The sequence below is a fragment of the Urocitellus parryii genome, chromosome 6 (assembly GCF_045843805.1).
Source record: "Urocitellus parryii isolate mUroPar1 chromosome 6, mUroPar1.hap1, whole genome shotgun sequence".
In the NCBI taxonomy this organism is placed as follows: Eukaryota; Metazoa; Chordata; class Mammalia; order Rodentia; family Sciuridae; genus Urocitellus; species Urocitellus parryii.
Genome location: NC_135536.1, coordinates 64,267,385 through 64,288,733, shown reverse-complemented (window position 1 = coordinate 64,288,733; position 21,349 = coordinate 64,267,385). Strand labels below are relative to the sequence as shown.

Genomic DNA, 21,349 nt, shown 5'->3' with positions numbered 1-21,349 from the left:
GAGAAGGGATGGAGAGGGCCAGAGAGGAACTAGAACAGTTTGAGTACCAGGAACTGACCGACTGTCAGATGCAGTTGGGGGCCCCTGAGGAAGAGGGGGGGGAGGCGGAGGAGGAGGAGGAAGAAGAGGGGGAAGACGCGGACCTGGTGGCGGAGGCCGAGGCAGTGGCTGCTGGCTGGATGCTCGATTTCCTCTGCCTTTCTCTTTGCCGGGCCTTCCGCGACGGCCGCTCGGAGGACTTCCACCGGACCCGCGACAGCGCCGAAGCCATAATTCATGGATTATCCAGTCTTACAACTTATCAATTGAAAACTGTATACATATGTCAGTTTTTGACAAGAATTGCAGCAGGAAAATCCCTTGACGCACAGTTTGAAAATGATGAGCGAATTACACCCTTGGAATCAGCCCTGATGATTTGGGCTTCAATTGAAAAAGAACATGACAAACTTCATGAAGAAATAGAGAATTTAATTAAAATTCAGGCTATAGCTGTTTGTATGGAAAATGGCAGTTTTAAGGAAGCAAAAGAAGTCTTTGAAAGAATATTTGACGCAAATTCTCACACGTTCAGCTACAACCACATGATGAAGAAAATTAAGAGTTATGTGAATTATGTGCTTAATGAAAAATCATCAACTTTTCTAATGAAGGCAGCAGCAAAAGTAGTGGAAAGTGAAAAATCGAGAAAAATAACTTCTCAAGATAAACTTAATGGTAATGATATTGAAATGCAAACTGAAGTCAATTTGGATAAAGTAAAAAGGTCTCACAAGAATCTCTTCATATCCAAATTGAAACAAGGAAGCTGGCAGCAAAACTTTAATGAGAAAGAGGAGAGAGTAGGAACTCTTCAAAGTGGAAAGGAAAAAGAAGAAAACAGAAGAGTCACTGAAAGCAAGAGAGTATATGTTTCAAACAAACAACCCCAAACTCCTAAAAAACAGCGACCTTGGAAAAAACAGGCATGGCTTTGGGAAGAAGACAAGAATTTGAGATCTGGTGTGAGGAAGTATGGAGAGGGAAACTGGTCTAAAATACTATCACATTATAAATTCAACAACCGAACAAGTGTCATGTTAAAAGACAGATGGAGGACTATGAAGAAACTAAAATTGATTTGCTCAGACAGTGAAAACTGAATGTATTTGTTGAAGCTTGATAAAGGACAGTTAAATATTTTGATAACTACATTTTGTTTGAAACTTATTGGTCGTTGATGTATTTCAAAATTTTTGTTTAAAGCATTATTTTTAGTTTAGCAAAGATTTGTGCTATAGAGTAAAATTATATGCCTCATTTTGTTCTTCAAAATTTTTTAATTTTAGTGTAAATATGTTAACTCCAACCAAATTCAGTACTCCATCCCCAAATCTCGTTCCAGTAAAAAAATGAAACCTGACGAGGAAAAAAGCAGTTTTTTTATTTACCTATTTTGTGTCTATAAGGTACCTTCAGCCTCCTAAGACACAGCATGAAAATGAATTTTCTCACTAAGTGAACAGTAATAGTCCTTTTATATGAAACTTGATCTATGGCCTTAATATTCTACTTAATTACTAAAGCATTTGTTAATAGAGTGATAAATAAAGCTGTTTTTGTTTTCTTTTTTGATACTAAGGATTGAATCCAGGGGCAGTTAACTGTCAAGACACATCCCCAGCTCCCTTCCACCTTTTTTTTTTTTTTTAACTTTTGATATAAGGTCTTGATAAGTTGATCAGAGCCTTGCTAAATCTCTGAGGCTGGCTTTGAACTTGCAATCCTCATGCCTCAGCCTTCTGAGTCGCTGAAATTACAGGCATGTGCCACCACACCGAGCTAAATAAAGCTTCTTTATAACCTGATACTGAGTTCTCTGGGATGCTTTGATTTAATATGTCAATATTGGACATAAATAGTATTCTGTAAATGCTTAAGTTGTATTCACCATGATCATCTTTACATAGTATTAATAAATAAGGTTAAACATACCTTACTAGACAATTTGAATTTTCATTAATTTATTTAGATGTCCTAGTCAAATATTAATAGAATTATTTAGCATTTTGTGTTATGTGATTTGTTTAGCAAACAAGTATTGAAATATTGAGGTAGTTGCGTTAAAATCATATGTAATATTTTATGATCTTGTCCATTTCTTATTAAAGTTTTTTATACTAAAAAAAAAAAAAAAAAAAAAAAAAAAAAAACTCATTGCTAAGCCTAAGGTCACTTAGATTTTTTCTTTGTTATCTTCTCGAATTTTATAGTTTTACATTCTGTATTTAGTTCTATGGTCCATTTTGAGTTATTTTTGTGAAAGGCATAAGATCAGTGTCTAGATTTATTCTTTTCTCCATGTTGATGGCTGGTTGTCCAGCACCATTTATTGGAAAGACTGTCCTTCCATTAATTGTCTTTTGCTCCTTTGTCACAGTTCAATCAACTGTACTTATGTGAGTTCATTTCTGGGCTCTGTTTTGTTCTCTTGACTGAGTTACCTAGTCTTTCATCAAAACCAACACATGGTCTTGATTTGTAGTAAATCTTCAAGTCAGATGGTTTCATTCCTCCAACTTTGTCTTTCTTCCTCAATTTGGTGTTGGCTATTTAGCATCTTTTCTCTTTTTATATAAACTTTAGAATCAATAGGTCCAAAATAACTTTTCGTGATTTTGGTTGTGATTGCACTGAATTTATACATCAATTGGGAAAAACTGACATCTTAACAATATTGAGTTTTCCTATTCTCCATTTATTTAGACTGTCTTTTGTTTCTTTCATCAGAGTTTTGCAGCTTCCTCATATAGGTCTTATGGATATTTTCTTGAGTGTACACCCATTTTGCTCTTTTTGCTCTTAGTGCAGATGGTGTTGTGTTTTTAAATTCAATTTCCAAATGTTCATTACTAGCATATAGAGAATCAATTGATTGGGCACATTAACCTTGTATCCTGCCTTCTTTTGGCTTAAGTATATTTTTTTATGATTCCATTTGACCTCTTTTGTTGTCTTACTGCTATAAATCTATTTAGTTATTTTTGTGATTGCTTTAGAGTTTATCATATACATTTTTAACTTATCATGGTCTATCTTTAAGTGAAATTATACATCACAAATAGTATAAAAACCTTACAGTAGCCTTATAGTAGCTACTATATACTTTATATATAAGTATATGTGTTTTAATTCTTATACTACAGTTTTGTTTAAGCAATCAATTATCTTATGCTATAGTTATATAATAAGAAAAATTATATTTATTCAGTAGTGTCCATTTCCAGTGATCTTCATTCCTTTGTATATACCCTTATACAAAGCAGATGGATTTACATGAAAGATTTGCTTTATCATTTTTATAGTAAATAAATGAAATTACTTTAGCTTTTGTATATCTGGGAGGTCTTTATTTCGTTTTTGTTTTTGAAACGTATTTTATCTGAATATAGAATTCTAGGATAGTAGGGTTTATTTTTCCCTTTAAGTTTTTTTTTAAGCTATTGCTCTACAGTGTTTTCACTTTTATTGTTTCCAGTTAGAAGGTACATTCATCCTTATTGTTGTTTCTTTGTATATAATGTTTCTTTTCTTCTTATTACTTTTAAGATTTTTTCATTGGTTTTGAGCAATTTGATTATGATAGATCTTTGTGTAATTTTCCTTATTTTTATGCTTGGGACTTTGTTGAGCTTTTTTGATACATGGGTTTAGGATTTTTAGCAAATTTTGAAAACAATCTTAGCCATTATTTTTTCAAATATTTTTCTTTTCCAATTCTTGGTGGACTCTTAGTGCACTATGCAAAGGCAGCTGAAGTTGTCCTGGAGCTCACTGGTGCACTTTCATTTTTGTGATTGTTTTTTTCCCTATATATTCCATTTTTGCATAGTTTCTGTTGTTATGTATTAAAATTCACCAGCCATTTCTTCTACAATGTCTAATGTATCATTAATCCTAGCCAGGGTATTTGTCACCTCAGACCTTATTGGTTTTTTTCCTTAAGAAGTTTGACTTTGAATCTTTTAGGATTTCTAATTAACTTTTAAACACTATTTGAATGTTCTTGTGTTAGACCTTCAACTGATTCCAAATACATAATTTTCTATGTGAGTGACATGTTTTACTCAATAAGAACATAGAGTATAATCCCCCTCCCTGCAAGAATGTTGCTTCGAATATTATCATATACATATGTGAATTATCAGCCTTAACTGCTTGACTCCAAAACACCTATAAACCCAAGATTTTTTCCCACAACTTTTAAAAAATATATTTTTTAGCTATAGATGCACACAATACCTTTATTCACTTTATTTATTTTTATGCAGTGCTGAGAATTGAACCTACTGCCTCACACGTACTAGGCAAGTGCTCTACCACTGAGCTACAACCCAGCCCTTTCCCACAAGTTTATTATAGTTGTACATAATGATGGAATTTGTTACATGTTCATACATACACACAATATAGCAATGTGGCCAATATCACTCCCTAGCACTTTCACTTTCCTTTCTCTTCCCTGGTCCCTTTCTTCTACTGATCTCCCTTTGATTTTCATAAGATCCCCCTCCTAACAACTTTCTTTTCCCATTTACTTCTATAGCTTCTGCATATAAGAGAAAACATACAGCCCTTGACTTTCTGAGTTTGACTTATTTTGCTTAACTTGATGGTCCTAGTTCCATCCATTTTCCTGAAAATGACATAATTTAATTTTGTTTGTGCCTGAATAAAACTCCATTGTGTATGTATATCACATTTTCTTTATCCTTTCATCCATTGATGGACACTGGAGCCTGATTCCATAGTTTGGCTAATGTGAATTGTGCTTCTATAAACATGGGCATGCATTTAACACTGTAATGCAACGACTTTAATTCTTAAAATAAATACTGAGGAGTTGTATAGTGGGTCTTATGGTAGTTCCATGCCTTGTCTTTTGGGGAACCTCCATACTGATTTTTGTGGTGGTTGTAATAATTTACAATCCCACCAACATAAACCCAAAGATTTTTTTTAACCCAAGATTTTTTATTTTTATTTTTTGTAGTTGTATGCCTATATTTTGTCTCATTTTTATGTGGTGCTAAGAATCGAACCCAGTGCCTCACACATGTTAGGCAAGCTCTCTGCCACTGAGCTATAAACCCAGCCCCTAAACCCAAGATTTTTGACAGACACATTGAACTTGGGCTGCAGCACAGCACTCTGTCAGTCTTCGAACTCTTCTCTGATGTGTTGACTGCCAACACTGGCACTGCTCACTAATGGCTGGAGACCTTGTGTGTCATTGTGGATCTCTACTGTGTTGGTCAAACTATCTCTCCCTAGAACTTGTCATAGAAAGATACACCTAAAACTTTAAACTTTACATCCACAGATGCTTTCTCCCATAATAATTGAACAACTAAGCTTTAACAATTGAAATGTAAATGAAATTCGTATTTACCCACTTTTTGATTAATGTACTTGAGTGTATTCTCTGGGAAATTTGTTCTTGTTTTCCTCCCCCTTTTGACCATTTTGTGTGTATCTGTTAGAACTGATACTAAGTCTGTTGACTTTTTCTCCTCATTATGGGTCATATTTTTCTGCCTTATTGCATACCTGGTTATCTGACTGGATTCCAGATATTGTGAGTTTTATCTTATTGGGTGCTGGATATTTATATTTCTATAATATAACTCTAAGGTTTTTTGATAGGTACAATTAAATTACTTGATAACAGATTCTTTGGATCTTGCTTTTAAGATTTGTTTAGGCAGAGCCAGGCTTTGTGGTGCACACTGTAATGCCAGTGACTTAAGAGGCTAAGGCGGAGGACCACAAGTTCAAGACCAGCCTTGACAAACTTAGTGAGACCCTGTCTTGACATAAAAAAAGGGTTGGGATGTAACTCAATGGTAGAGCACCCCTAGATTCATTCCTCAGTATTAGAAAAAAATTTGTTTAGGTAGGACCAGAATCATTTACTTTAAAGCTAATTATTCCCCACTATCAAGGCCTTCTAGGTATCAAACCTAGTACTTGATGAATTATGATATTTTCTAGTCTGGTTGGTGAGAATAAACACTATTCCTGGTCTCATGTCAGTGCCAGGTACTCTTTTTTTCTACCACTCTATGATCATTCTTTCCCTAGCTAGCCTCAGGTATTTTCCTCACAGTATACATTAATCTGTGCCCTACTGATTAATCTGTGCCCTACTGATCTCTGCTGACCCTCAATATTATTTCTACAACTTGGAGAGTCTGCTGGACTCCATTTGGGTTTTCTCTCCCTGAATCACACCCTGGAAATTCTCTCAGAATAGTAATTGGGAGGCTATTTTTTTTTTTAAGGTATAAACTGACACAATACCTTTATTTCTCTCATCTGTTTCGATGTGGTGCTGAGGATTGAATCCAGTGCCTCACACATGCCAGGCAAATACTTTTTCACTGAGCTACAACCCCAGCCCAAGTTTCATTTCCTTAAAAAATTGTTATTTTAGGTGGTAGGTCAATCTTTTCTGTGTTATTCCATCTTGGTCAGAAGCAAAAATTCTCTAGAGATCTCCTTTTTTAAATTTTCAGTGGTGGTTATAGAGATGACAAATAGCAAAAGGAGGAGTCTCTGGCAGAAGCATCGTGTTTCATTATAAATGGAGAGTTAGGAAAGAGAATTTCATATTAATCCTTCCTTCCACTCACATCCTTTACTAGCATTTGCATAACAAATTTCTTTGTACACATTAATGGGTAGTTTATTGAGTTTTTGGGGAAACATGCATAAGGTAGTAAATGATAAGTTTTGTTTAATGTATTATATAAAAAGAAAATGATGCAAAGGGAACTGGGTTGGCATCATATTAATGTCTTTATAATGGTAAATAGTTGTGAGATTTTGATTTTGTTTGTTTTGCTTTGTTATTTGGACTTCACTGAGGAATAAAATGGTTTGGGGCCTGAAAAGAAGCAGGAAACATATAGGAAAGCTATGCAGGTTATCTCCTTCCTGTTCTTACAGCTCCTTTTAATGTCAGCCAAGCCAATAAATGTTTGCAAAATCCAACTAGCTTCTGATAAGGTAGTTCTTGCAAACTTTATTTATTTATTTATTTTTATAAATAGTCGTTCTGAAAAGCAGAAAAGTTCATAGATAAATAGTAGGGTCTAGAATGCAAATGTGAATCCAGGATGCAATATACCAAGATCTCCCCGGCATCCCTCCGCCACCATTTGCAAATGGGAGCTTCTGATTCATTAGGTCCTTGAAGCAGAAAGAGACCTTCTAAGTTTTTAAGTTCAACTCATCCGCCCAGTCTGTTTGGCTAGTTAGCCCTTAGTTTACCACTACCCTACCCACAACAATGTAGAAGTTAGCAAAGTAAGAACTAGAAGCCTTGGAAGATCCCCCAATCCCTTTTCTCATAGGAGGGGTTTAAGTAAGTAATTCAGTTCCACATGCTGTTTGTTTACCCTGCTGTGTTGTGGCAGCACTGGTTCCTGGGAGAGAAAATGAACTTTTTGTTTGTTTGTTTACATACAATTTCCTTCATCACTACTTTTTTTTCCCCCTTTTTTGTGAACCAAACATTTGAGGTAGGTGATGTTGACAGAATCCTTGTAGAATGGAAGGAATTCATCTCCACAGAGAAAGACTTTTCTATTTCAAGTGTTAACATTCTAGAATACTTTGCTATTACAGTGCTCTTATTTTTCTGTGCTCCTTCATGGGGAAGATTGATCTCCTCTTTAGTTATTGTTTCTTAGGACTCTCTCTTTTAAGAAAGCACTTGAGATAAACTAACAACTTTATGAAACTCACATCTGGATAACTTCACTTAGCATTATCTTCTCTAACTCCATCCATTTACCTGCAAATGCCATTTACCTTACCCTGCTTGTGTCTTATTTTGGAAATGAAACTGGTTCCATAGCATCTCTTTGATTCAAAGAAAGTGTTGTAGTTTATAAAATACTTACTTCTTTTATAGTTGGGAAGATTGGAGAGCAAAGGGGAGGGATTAGATACTCAGATATTTATTAGTATGCATTATGAGCCAGGCTTCTATTTCTGAATCTCCGAAAATGGCCTGATTCATTAGGTGGGATTTGGAGAAGGACTAGAATATCTTATTCTCATTATTTTTTTTCCTAACCTATACTTTTTGCTTTAGGTTTTAACACTTTTTTTTTTTACAAGCTAATCCACAGACAGGTGATACAAATTTTAAAGCCAGTTACATAAGTTACATTGTGAAAAACAGAGATACTATATAGAAATAGTGACATGAAGGTTATGGAATTAGGTGGTCTTAAGAATTTTAGAGCTAAAAATAGTCTTAGACCTCATTTAGACTTTTAAAGATTTATTTATTTTGGTAATGGGGATTGAACCCAGGGGTGCTTTACCACTGAGCTACATCCCTAATCCCTAGTCCTTTTTTTTTTTTTTTTCTTTTCTGAGACAGGATCTTACTAAGTTTCTGAAGCTCTTGCTCAGTTGTTGAGGCTAGTCTTGGACTTGTGATCCTCCTGCCTCAGCCTCCCTGGTCACCATGCCCAGCTCATGTATTTTATTTAATAGATAAGAAAACTGCTGTCCTGAAGCATATCAGCCTTGCCCAACACAGCTAGTTAGTAGAGATAAAAGATGGACACCTAGATAACTTAATTGCCAGTTCCCTGTCTCTTCTACAACAGGTTGAGTATTCCATAACTGAAATTTCCCAGCACAATCCAGAAGTGTTTTGGATTTCAGACTTTTTTGGATTTTCAGATATTTGCATATACATAATGAGGTAACTTGGGGGATGGGACCTAAATCTAAACAGGAAATTGATTTGTGTTTTATATACACCTTATATGTAGTCTCTGCAGGTAATTTCTTTTTTTATTTGTTTCAAATTTAATAGCACAGAGAATTTATGTGCGTTTTATAATAGATAGATATTATACATATAGATGTATAGTGATAGTTTTTGTTCCTGCCTGTACATAAACAATTGAAAAAAATTTTTTTAATTTATATATGACAGCGGAATGCATTACGATTCTTATTACACATATAGAGCACAATTTTTCACATCTCTGGTTGTATACAAAGTATATTCACACTAATTTGTGTCTTCTTACATGTACTTTGGATAATAATGACCATCACATTCCACCATTGTTTCTAACTCCATGCCCCTTCCCTTCCCCTCCCACCCCTCTGCCCTATCTGGAGTTCATCTATTCTTCCCATGCTCCCTCTCCCTGTCCCACTATGAATCAGCCTCCTTATATCAGAGAAAACATTCGGCATCTGTTTTTGGGGGATTGGCTAACTTCACTTAGCATTATCTTCTCTAACTCCATCCATTTACCTTCAAATGCCATGATTTTATTCTCTTTTATTGCTGAGTAATATTTCATTGTGTTATATGCCACATTTTTTCTTTATCCATTCATCTACTGAAGGGCATCTAGGTTGTTCCACAGTTTAGCTATTGTGAATTGTGCTGCTATAAACATTGATGTGGCTGTGTCCTTGTAGTATGCTGTTTTTAAGTCCTTTGGGTATAGATCAAGGAGTGGGATAGCTGATCAAATGGTGGTTCCATTCCCAATTTTCCAGGAAATCTCCATACTGCTTTCCTTATTGGCTGCACCAATTTGTAATCCCACCAGCAGTGTATAAGTGTACCTTTCCCCCCACATCCTCGCCAACACTTATTATTGTTTGTCTTCATAATAGCGGCCATTCTGACTGGGTGAGAGGAAATCTTAGAGTAGTTTTGATTTGCATTTCTTAATTGCTAGCAATGATGAACATTTTTTCATATATTGTTGATTGATTGCATATCATCTTCTGAGAAGGTGTCTATTCAGGTCCTTGGCCCATTTATTGATTGGGTTATTTATTTATTTATTTGGTGCTTAGCTTTTTGAGTTCTTTATATACCCTAGAGATTAGTGCTCTATCTGATGTGTGAGGGGTAAAGATTTGCTCCCAAGATGTAGGCTCTCTATTTGCCTCACAGATTGTTTCTTTTGCTGTGAAGAAACTTTTTAGTTTGAGTCCATCCCATTTATTGATTGTTGATTTTAATTCTGTGCCAAAGGAGTCTTATTAAGGAAGGTGGGGCCTAATCCCACATGATGGAGATTAGGGCCTACTTTTTATTCTACTTGATGCAGAGTCTCTGGTTTAATTCCTAGGTCCTTGATCCATTTTGAGTTAAGTTTTGTGAGTGGTGAGAGATAGGGGTTTAATTTCATTTTGTTGCATATGGATTTCCAGTTTTCCCAGCACAATTTGTTGAAGAGGCTATCTTTTCTGCTATGCATGTTTTTGGCATCTTTGTCTAATATAAGATAATTGTAATTTTTGTGGGTTAGTCTCTGTGTCCTCTATTCTGTACCATTGGTCTACCAGTCTGTTTTGGTGCCAATACCATGCTGGTTTTGTTACTATTGCTCTATAGTGTAGTTTAGGTTCCGGTATACTGATGCCACCTGCTTCACTCTTCCTGCTAAGGATTGATTTAGCTATTCTGGGTCTCTTATTTTTCCTCTGTGGGTAATTTCATACAATACTTTTAGTGTGTCTGTGTTTTGATTGTGACCTGTCACATGAGGATAGATGTGGAATTTCCCAATTGTGGCATCATGTTGTTACTCAGAAAGTTTTGGATTTTTATATTAGGGGTACTCAACCTGTTTTCTAATTGTGCTTTCTCTTTTATTGTAGAAGTCACAATCCACATGAGCTTTGCATCCTGAATAAAAATAGGAATAGTGACAATATCCAACTATTAGTTTTTGAAAATATGATTTAAACTTGTTTGCTTTATTTATTTACTTGTTTGTTTTATTGGTTGGCTTGTTTATGTTTGGTTTGTCAGAAAGCCACAGGAGCCAAGTACTAACAGAAGATCCCATTGTAGGATCTTCATTATTTTTGAAGTCAGAGAGAAATCACTGATGAAGAATATCCTTCTTATATAAACTTTTAAGAACCATTCATTTGTGTATTTTGAGTTGTGATTTCTCTGTGATGGTCTTGGAAGACAGTGCTCAAGCCACAGCTGACTATTTTTGTGACCATAGCAAGACAAAGAACATTTGCCCTGATATATCCCATGAAATGCATAATAGGCAACATTTAAGAAAACTAGCTCATGGCAGACTACTCTCACCACACCCTCCACACAGAAATTTTTCCTTCTTCCACCCTATCCCAACCTGCCTGGACTAAACTTGGTGAACAAGAACCATTGTATGAATTGGAAGGAAAATGTCATAAGTGTATGAAGTTATAATGACTTGTTAAGTGCTTAAAAAAAATACCCTACAGTCCAGTTGGAAGTTGCATCATCTGGGCCTGTGGCTCTATGGCCTGGGCCCAACTGGTATAATTCTTCAGCATAATATTGAAGCAATGTTTGGATCTGCCAAGTAAATGTTTTGGATTTCAAACCTATGAAATGCCAAGCTGTAATTGTTCAATTCTGTGAATTCCAGGTGTATTTAATTTTCTTCCTTTACTTCTTGCTGTCTTAAGCTGAAATAACTAGAGTGTCATTGTATGAATCTACAAAGTGAGTTTTAAACTCAGTTAATCTATTTGAACAAGTCTCTTTTAAACATGTAAAACTCCTTAATAAGAGTTTAAGTCCATTTCATGAAGAGAAAACAATTGTTTTCACCCACAAATATTATAATAACAATGAAAGAGGTACATTGTAATGATAGAACCAGGGAGTTAGAAAAATATGGATTTATTTTTGCCTTTAGTGTTGATTTTTTCATTTAATCTGGCTTGAATAATTTCTTCTTCTTTATTTTTTATATCACTTATATTCTAAAGGTGAATAATAATACTTCCATTGGCCACACAGAGGTGCTGGGAGAATGAAAGATAAATTCTCCCAAAGAGTTTTGTGCTTCTTAGATGAAAGACTCATTTAAAGCAAAGCTGACTCCATTTCTATCTAGTTTTTTCTTCAGATATCACAGTGTCAGAAGAATCTCAAAGGTTTTTGTTATTTTTTACAATTTCATGCATTGGTAAAGCGGTTAGTATAATTATCTGCATTTTACAAGCCAGGCAGCTAAAGCCCCCAAAAGACTTGGTTTTGGGCTTATAATTAAAAACTCTTGGAGAATAAGGGGAAATTGGTGGGAATATAGACATGATAACATTGACTATGAGATGACAAATATTGAAGCTGATAAATGAGTCATTTATATGATCTTAACTACCTGTTTGAAATTTCCATGTAAAAAGTTTTAAAATGTTTATTTTTTTTAAAAAAAGAATAACTTCTGTTTTTATTAAAAATTTCTTTTAAAAAGCTACTTAGTCCATTTATCTCTTAGGTATGATAATTCTTTACTTCTTAGGGTACAGTAAAAAATTGACATAAAATGTATATGCCTGGATCCCTAAAAACAGAAAGTTTAGTTTTTCATATTCAATTTTTATATTCTATTTCCAATGATTCTAAACCACTTGTGACTTGTTATATTTTTAACTTACTGTGCTATTTCTTTAGTAGATTACACTTTTTTCCCCTTTACCCTCCTTCCACCTGCTTGTCACTTTCTCATTGTAGTTGTTGATTTTAGATTTTTGTTTTTCTGTTTCTGGAAATTGTTGAGAATTATAAACAGTCACTTATTAACCCAATTACTTTATGCTTCAATGGACTTGTCAGTGGGTGGCCATGTGAATTATTTCAGCTTTTAGAGACACAGATCAACCATGCCACCTTGTACCCATAACAGAAAGCCGGTGACTTTCCCATTGTAGGATCTTATTATAATGTAATGACATTTGAAACATGTAAGAGCATTCCTAGTTTTAAAAAATCACACTCAACTTGGGTTATTTTCATTGTAGACTTGGATGGGTAGGTAAGCTTGTCGTTTTATAAGCTCCCAGATACACAAATGCTGAACTGGAATTATAGCATACTCAATGTGATTTGTTTTTAGGCATCAGAATAAATAAATTTTATAGTGGAATCATAGAACTTTATAACTAGGAAAAATCTTAATGATCATCTGTATAGATCTTTCTGTTTATTTAGGAAAAAAACTTTAGATTAGAAAAGCCAGGCACTTTGTTCAAAGATAAATTCCTTAGTATTGGTAGAGCTGAAACTTGAACCCAAGTTCCTTAACTTTCATTTTAGAGTTTTTAACTAGGTTGCCTCTCAAGTTCATTTGACTCCTTGATGTTGTTTTTGAACACTAGATAATGTCTCTGCTTCTTAGAACTTAGAAATTTTACTCTATTTTGCAAAACCTTGCCAACCCATATTGGAGCCTGAGGCAAAATGAAAGACCATTGATACTAATTCTGTATTTATATAAAATTCCAAGATTTTCTTCATCATGGTTTTTTGGCATTTTTTAAAAGTTAGATTAAATTATTCTTTATCTTGATCACTGCAATTTTTTTTTAATCAACCTCCAGAATTTTGCTTCTAAGGCAGGTGCCTCTCTTGATTCACTCTATTCCCAGATCTGTTATATGTTTGTTTTAATCTACCAACTCTATAATTAACTTCTATCAGTCCTCTGACAATAAAATAAAATCAACCTATGAAAGTTTATAAGCAAACCCTTACTGTTGGCCACCTAAAAATGATATGATGACCAAAGAGAAAACAAACTAGAGTTCATTAAGTGCTATTCATTGGCTTTATCTATTTATTTGTTGGATTTGGGGGTGTTTTTATTTTTGTTTTTGTATTTTGGTAGATAACTCAAAGTATACGAATTTTTGGCTCCATGAATTAAAATTCTTAGAATGTCTGGCAGTTTATGGGAAGAGGTCAAAACAAAAGAGGGGTTCTGTTGTTTAATCTTTCTCTGTATTGTGTTTTCAGTTCTTATATAACTGTGTTTGGATTTCTATAAATTGGGAATCAGGGTGAGGAAGTTCTTTATAGGCCTATTCTTTATTTTGCTTGGTCTTCTCAACAACTGTTTAAGATAGGTATTTTATTAGGTAGGATTTTTCTTTTTCTTTTTCTTTTTCTTTTTTTGCTCCAAATGTTAAAACCCAACTCATGCTGATTTAAGTTAAAATGAAAGGAAATTTATTTGTTGCATCACTGACATGCGTAAGGGGTAGATATGACTTCAGGTATTCAGCATTATTTCATCAGGGCTTTGTCTCACTTGGCTCTGCTTTCCACTGGGTTGGCTTTGTTATTATTCCATCTTTTTCCATCTAGAAGCTCCAGGCTTATTCTCTAACTGATGAATAACCTAAGCAGAAAGGGTACAAATTTTTCCTGATTGCTCCAGCAAGTCTCAGAATTTAGTCTAATTGGCCCAGCATCAGTCAATCGCATGACTATTCCTGAACAACCTTCAAGCCTGGGACATGCATTTATTTCATTAGCTAAATCTGGTTCATGTACTCAACCCTGGTGCAAGGTCTGTACTGAGAGTGGAAGAGAGATGTTTCCTCTAACAGAACCTTTTCCCAAAAAGGGATTCTGGACCGGCAAAGAGAAATATCCACTAGAATGTTATTATTTTCACAAGGCTATGCAGCTAATGAGTGATAAAGTTTTAATTTTGACCCAAATCTTTCTATATCTAAAGCCATTCTTTTGTTTTCTCCACACCTTGTTATGTCCCTGGAATACCATGCTCCTTCTCCTAAATGTGAAACTGTGATGATTGCCATTTCCCATGGCAGTGATTTTCAAAAAAGTAGGTGATTCTGCAACCAGAGGAAATTTGGCAATGTCTGGAGACACTTTGGTTTGGCACAGCTGTGCAGGGAGGTGGAGGCATGCTATTGGATAGAGGCCAGGGATGACCTTAAACACCCTACAATGCACAGGACAGTGCCTCACAATCATTACACAGGCTAACACATCAATAGTGCTAAGGTTAAGAAAGCCTGATTTTAAGTTCCATTCTAGACTATTACTATTAAAATAAGATTTGAAAGAAAGAAATTATATAGATAAGATTGAAATAATTTTAAATATCTATATGCAATTAAATAGTCTGACAATTTAGAGAAAGTTTAACTTTCATAGAAGCCAACTTTAGCATATTAAATTCTTGTTAATATGTAAATCGAAATAGAATGTAAAATTGTTAAACAATTATTTTATGCAATTTTACCTAACTTCCCAGGCCTAATTTTCACTCTAAAATAAGTCATATAATTTTTCCTGAAAATATAAATCTAGGGATATTTAAAATTGAATACTGAATGCTTTTATAATAAATATGTAAACTTATCTTGAAAGTCTTTTAACATTTCAAATGGAAGAAATTGTCTTTAATCTCTTAGCTAAAGCATTTTTAAAAATTCAGATGATAATAGGAGAGTGAAGATACTAAACAATGTATAGAAATTTTCTTCCTTTAGTAAGCGTTTTGTAAAGTCCACATGACCAAATAACTGCTTGAGCTAAAGCTGACTCTAAAAGCAAGTGCTTTGTGAGAAGATAATGAAGACAGAAAAATGCATTTAATGCATTATAGCTGTTAGTTATTGGGTTTGACACTTAAGATAATCTTCTCATTTAATGACATGAAAATAGTTTGACTTGTCTCCTTCCTTGAGACTACAAATGGTTTCTGTGCTGATCTATCTGAATGAATACTAGGAAAGATGTGCATCTATAGTCATATCACAGATAGTATTCCAGAGAACAGTTGAATAATTAGAGTGATATTGCAGATGTCATTCACATAAGAAATCTTTCAGAATCCAGCAAGTGAAATTTATTGTTGGAGTTAGATTGGAGACTTAGCATTTTCTAATTTTGGCAGTTTTATGCAGGTTCTTAGTGTTATGTTCTAAATATTTACGACTCTGTGCATGGGCGGACTATAAATTTATTCATCTCTTGGGTTCTTTTCAACCCTGTTGGACTTTACTCAGATCAAGTAACATTTTCTCTGATTTCAAGCAAATAATTCTTGTTTGCCTTGATATCTTACAGGGATGATTCTCTCCCCACCATTCCTAACCAGTTCATGGGGTCAGGGGTCAGGCCTGTCGTCCCTGTTGGTTCATCCTCACTTCTTTGCCTGAGCATACTACCTAACCCCAGAAATACTCATTGCTTTTTCTGTTTCTTCTATTTTTCTTTGGCCTCTTTTCCCTCCCCTGCATTAAATTTCTTCCCTGGCTGTTACTCCTACCTCTTTCTGTTTCTTAAGCCCTATTTACTGGTTCCATCCTTAGAATTCCTTGGTTTTTAGTTCATGTCCTCATCTACTAAGGTATCTGATATCTGCCCTAGCATATTTAGTAAGGCATGTAGGTTCAGATAGTCCATCTTTTCATTTCCATATAAATATGACAGCAACTGATCTTAAAATTACCCAGAGTTTAAAAAAAAATTTTTTTTGTAGTGGTAGATGGACAGATGCCATTTATTTATTTATTTTTATGTGGTGCTAAGGCTTGAACCCAATGCCTCACACATGCCAGGCGAGTGCTCTGCCTCTGAGCTACAACCCCAGCCCAAATTACCCACAGTTTTAATTCAAGTTTCTTTGTTACATTACAAGGAACAATAATATTTATCTTCCAAAAATGTCAGAAAAATATCTTAATAAATGGTGGGGGGGTCATAATTTATTATTAATATAGTCTTACTGTTTTGCTTGAGAAGAGATATTCTTGAAGATTTGAAATTTCTTATCTATTTACAAGTATTTTCCTGGCACTGCTAGAAGTTTATTCCTCCTGATAGCTTGTGATATGGGTTTTATAGAGCCAAGAAATGAGAGGTCACTTTACTAAACAAGTGACTTGTTTAGAATTTCATAACAAGTTAATTGCAGAGTGCTTGAGTTTCCTGTCTCTTAATTCCCGTGACATAAATATAAAACAACTTATTTTGAATTGCTTATTTATGTATATGCCTTAGAGCATTTCCTTTCCTTTACTAAAATTGTAAAACCTGTTACCTGGTAAAGAATTTGTTATGGTTGAAAAGAAATAAGCTAGGCACAATGTACCCAAATTTATTATTTCCTTTTTAACTAATAATGGGGGCTGTTGGTTTCTAGGCTCTTTTTTTTTTTTTGAATTATGAACACTGTACTTATTTTCTTCAACATTGGTGAAATTTCTTGAAGTCCTCTGAATAATAATTTTTAAAATGCAAAATGTTATTATTGATTAACTTAAACTGACCCTTGTGTGTTTGCAAAGCTCCCAGGGCTTGATAGGGCAATAATCCTGTAGGTGAGCATCATAGAATATGTGGGCACCAACTTTGTCTTGTTGGTTTCTTTTGGATTTCTAAAAGTGTTTTTCTGTTTGGTTGAAATGGGGAAATAGCTTGTGGAACTGCTTTTGATGCTGCCAGAAGTGCATTTGGAAATAAAGGGTGCATTCCAATAGTCTCTTACAGAGAGGTTAGCTGTTCAGGGAAAAAATCCTTACCAAAGGTAGTGGCTCCCACTAGCATTTTCAGTAACAAGTACCAGATGTAGGTAGTTAATTATTCTCAGATCTGATAAGTACCTGCCAGCCAAGGCTAATTTTATTTTCAGTAAACAGTGGCTAAAGCTCCTAGCTGTTCATTTGATAGGATAGAGCCTGTTTGCACTTATCTATTAATAAATGCACAACACTCCTTTCGTTTTCCTTTCCCAGGGCCAGATAAAACATTTCAGACCTCAACGTATTTGTCTTGGTAAATCAGACAAAGTAAACAAATCTGTTAGATTAACTTAGTAAACAGAGAATGGTTAAGTGTTACCTTTGGAGTTTAACTCAATGCCATATAAATAACTTTAATTGCATGGCATTTTCAGTAACCTTTATGGAGTGAGACAGAGGCTTTTTAATTTTTTTCTTTAAACCACCAGGGATATAAGTTTATGTCTTAAGTACTTTCAGCTGTCTTTCTATAGGTAGATTTAAAAATCACTTTAAAATGAAATTTATTCTTTGTCCATTAGTAACTCTTTGGGAACTTTGCACCAGTTAACATTGTGTATGAACCGGGAAACCTCTGTGGTTCACCTCCAAAGGCCAAGTGGCTTGCAAGATTTGCCATTCAGAGATAATGGCCATCTAAAGGTTCTTGATTTAGATGGAGCAGTGAGAAAAGAAATAGTTTTTATGTGGAAAGAGGGGTTGGTTGACAGATATTTAGTCTTTATTCATCCAGATTTTCCCTCTTTGGGTAAAGAGTTCTATTAGGGTCAGAAATGCTACTTATTTTGTGACATAGATGTTTGTATTGTGAGAACTGGCATGAACCTGACCAGTTAATTCACACTAGCCAACAAACGACTATTATATCAAAGTAACTTTCAGTCAGTCCAAGCCTGGATGAGATTTATACTGGGTACTTGGTTGTGCTGGCATCTAAATTTTATGCCAGATCTCTGTATTATCTTGTCTCCATCATTAAACTTTATTTTTAACAATGATCAAAACTAACTTGCTCTAACAAAATATATTAATTTTTTGCATTGGCTTTATACTTGAGATTGCAAGTACTTTATAGAATTCTTTTTAGTTTTGCATGCTATATAATCCACCTAATTTGGTAAACATGGTACATTAAAAAGTAACTGAAAGGCTTTGGAGAAAATTCATATACCTTCCCCTTACAATAAGGTCTACATTAATATCTATTCCATAAGAGAGTAGCCTGGCACAGTGCCATGAATATAGTGCCAGGTACCCAGCAGTAACATCTTGAAGGTGACTGATAGTGATAATTGTGTAGGGGAGATGTGAAAAGCAGGAGTTTGGAGATCTGTGCTCCATTCCCAGTTTCACTTTAATGATAAGGTGGGAGGCCAGGCACATTACTTCTACTGTTTGTGTTTTAGTTTCTGCAGGTACACTAAGAAGACAAAAGTCCTGTTCCTTTACTTGCCTGACAGGCATGTTGTTAAAACTGAGAGAAAATATAAAGTTTCTACAGTCTGAAGAATGAAAGATGCTATAACTTGTAGGTATAAAATATTGTTATTTATCCAGTTCAGAAGAGTAAGATTTGGGAGTAAATTTTTTCTATTGTATTTCTAATATTGTATTTTTATTTGTCTATTACATTTACTAATATTTATATTTTCTATTTTTTCATTATACTTACTAAATGTATTTTATTTTTATTCTGTTAGGATTACAGGTGTGTGCCACCATGCCCAGCACCATATTCTCTCTTCTCTTCTTTCATGATGTCTTGCTGTGTTGCCCAGTCTGGCACTGAACTCCTGAGTTTTGATGGTGCTCTTAACTTAGCTCCTAAGTAGCTAGGACTCTCTTTAAATTAGAGCTGGATTATAGTAAAATCCATGGCAGGAGGAGATGTTCTGTTATTTTTACCAACTTCAATTAAATAAAATATTTTTTAGGTATGAATTAAGTTGCATCTTCAGATATACTCAATTTTAAATTATCTGAGAATATTTATCTGGTGGCATAGGCTAAATAAAGTAGTGAAGAAGAAAGTGTTAGGTAAGTGTTGAATTCATAATTTTAATTAGCAACAATCTGCTACTGAGTCCTGAATCTGTATTTCTATGCCAGATCTTTTTTTCTGAGCTCCAGACCCATAAATACAACTGATGAGTCAACTTCTCTGCTTGGATGTCCTATAATAATTTCTGGTGTAACATATAAACCTAAGTTCATATACTATTCCTGAATTTTCTTTCTCTCTCTGGACGGAATCACCATCTATCTACCCTATCTCTGAAGCCAGAAAACCCTCACCCATTCCCTCAATGTTCATAGATTGACATATCTTAATATTTTATGTCTTTTCTCTTCATCTCTGTTACTACTTTAATTAGGCTCTTGCTTTTCTGTGTTCTAGCTATCAGTATTGTCCCATGGCTGTCTAGTTTCTATATTATTTCCAGATTAACCTTTCCAAAAGGCAAATCAGAAAGTGTTACTATCTCACTTTCTTCAGTGGCTCCTTTTTTACAAGACAGGATTTAAACTTCTTATTTTGTTTTTTATACTGAGAATTGAATGCAGAGGCATTTAACCACTGAGCCACATCCTCAGTTCTTTTTATTTTTTATTTTGAACAAAGGGCTTCCTAAGTTGCTCAGGGCCTTTCTTAGTTACTGAGGCTGACTTCAAATTTGCCATCATCCTGCTTCAGCCTCTCAAGTTTCTGAGGTTACACATGTGTGCCTCCATGCCTGAGGTCTTAATGATCTTTACCTTGCATCTCTTGGAACTTCTTATTCTAGTCACGTTGAAAGTTCCTGAGTTCCTATACATGCCATGTTGTTCAGTACTCCCCATTCTCTTCATCCACTTCTTTGATAAGAAAGTGTCTATTTTAAAGCCCAATCTCAGCCTGAGGTTGTACTAATTTAAATAGAATTGATTATTTTCTTCTTATATCCCCTTATACTCTGTATATACTTATTTCATGGTTCCTCTGAAACCTACAGCATTTGCATATATTATTCCCTTCCTACTTTATTGTTTGAGGGATTGTGTCTTGTTAATTTTTGCATCTCAATATGAAGAATAGTGGTTGGCACAGAGTAGGACTTGGTTAATTGATTTATTGGATGGATGGGTGGATTAAAAAATCCTAAAACCATATTTTCCTTCTCAGATTCTACTTCCTTTTCAATGTTTCAAGGAAATAACTTTAAAAAGTGCTCAGATTAAGATCTGACAGGTAGATTAGGTCTTTACTTAGTTGGTATGACTGAAAGACCAAAGGGAATGGAATGCCCCATAAACTCTTGTACCTACCCAAAGATTTCATAGAGCAACGGAAACTTAACATGGAGACTCATTTATTAAGATCTTCTACTTACTCCATGCATTCTTTAGAACTTTATAGTTACAAAGTCCTTTCATAAGCATTGTCTTATTTAATTTAGAAACAACCTTATGAGATAGACTTTTATTGTATATACTTTAGAAACAAAGAAATACAACTTTAGAGATATATACTTTAGAATATAGTATAGAAAGGACACTTTAGAGATAAAGAAATATTTTTTATTGGTATCCAGGATTGAATTTAGGGGCACTTAACCACTGAAACACATTCCTAGCCCTTTTTTGTATTTTATTTAGAGACAGGGTCTCAGAGTTCCTTAGTGTCTCACTAAATTGCTGAGGCTGGCTTTGAATTTGCAATCCTCCTGCCTCAGCCTCGGAGCCACTAGATTACAGGCATGTACCACCAGGGACCCAGTGAGATAAAGAAATGTAACTTTAAAGCAACTCAAGGATCTGCCAAAGGTCATTGCATTGTCACAGTGGACCTGTAGCTTAAGCACAGGTCTATTGGCCTGGGTTGTCTTTTCTTCTTAGCCTCTCACTTTAGAAGACACAAATCTATTAACAGGTTAACACCAAAGTGGTATGCATTAACTAAGCAAATAACTTT

General features: G+C 34.6%; 1 protein-coding gene and 1 pseudogene across 1 annotated transcript in view; both read left to right on the top strand.

Annotated features, from left to right (window-relative positions):
- Rad51b (RAD51 paralog B) overlaps positions 1–21,349 on the top strand; it is a 564,662-nt gene that overhangs the window by 273,653 nt on the left and 269,660 nt on the right. The gene's annotated exons all lie outside the window — the stretch shown is intronic.
- Positions 110–2,094, top strand: LOC144255358 (telomeric repeat-binding factor 1 pseudogene; annotated as a pseudogene).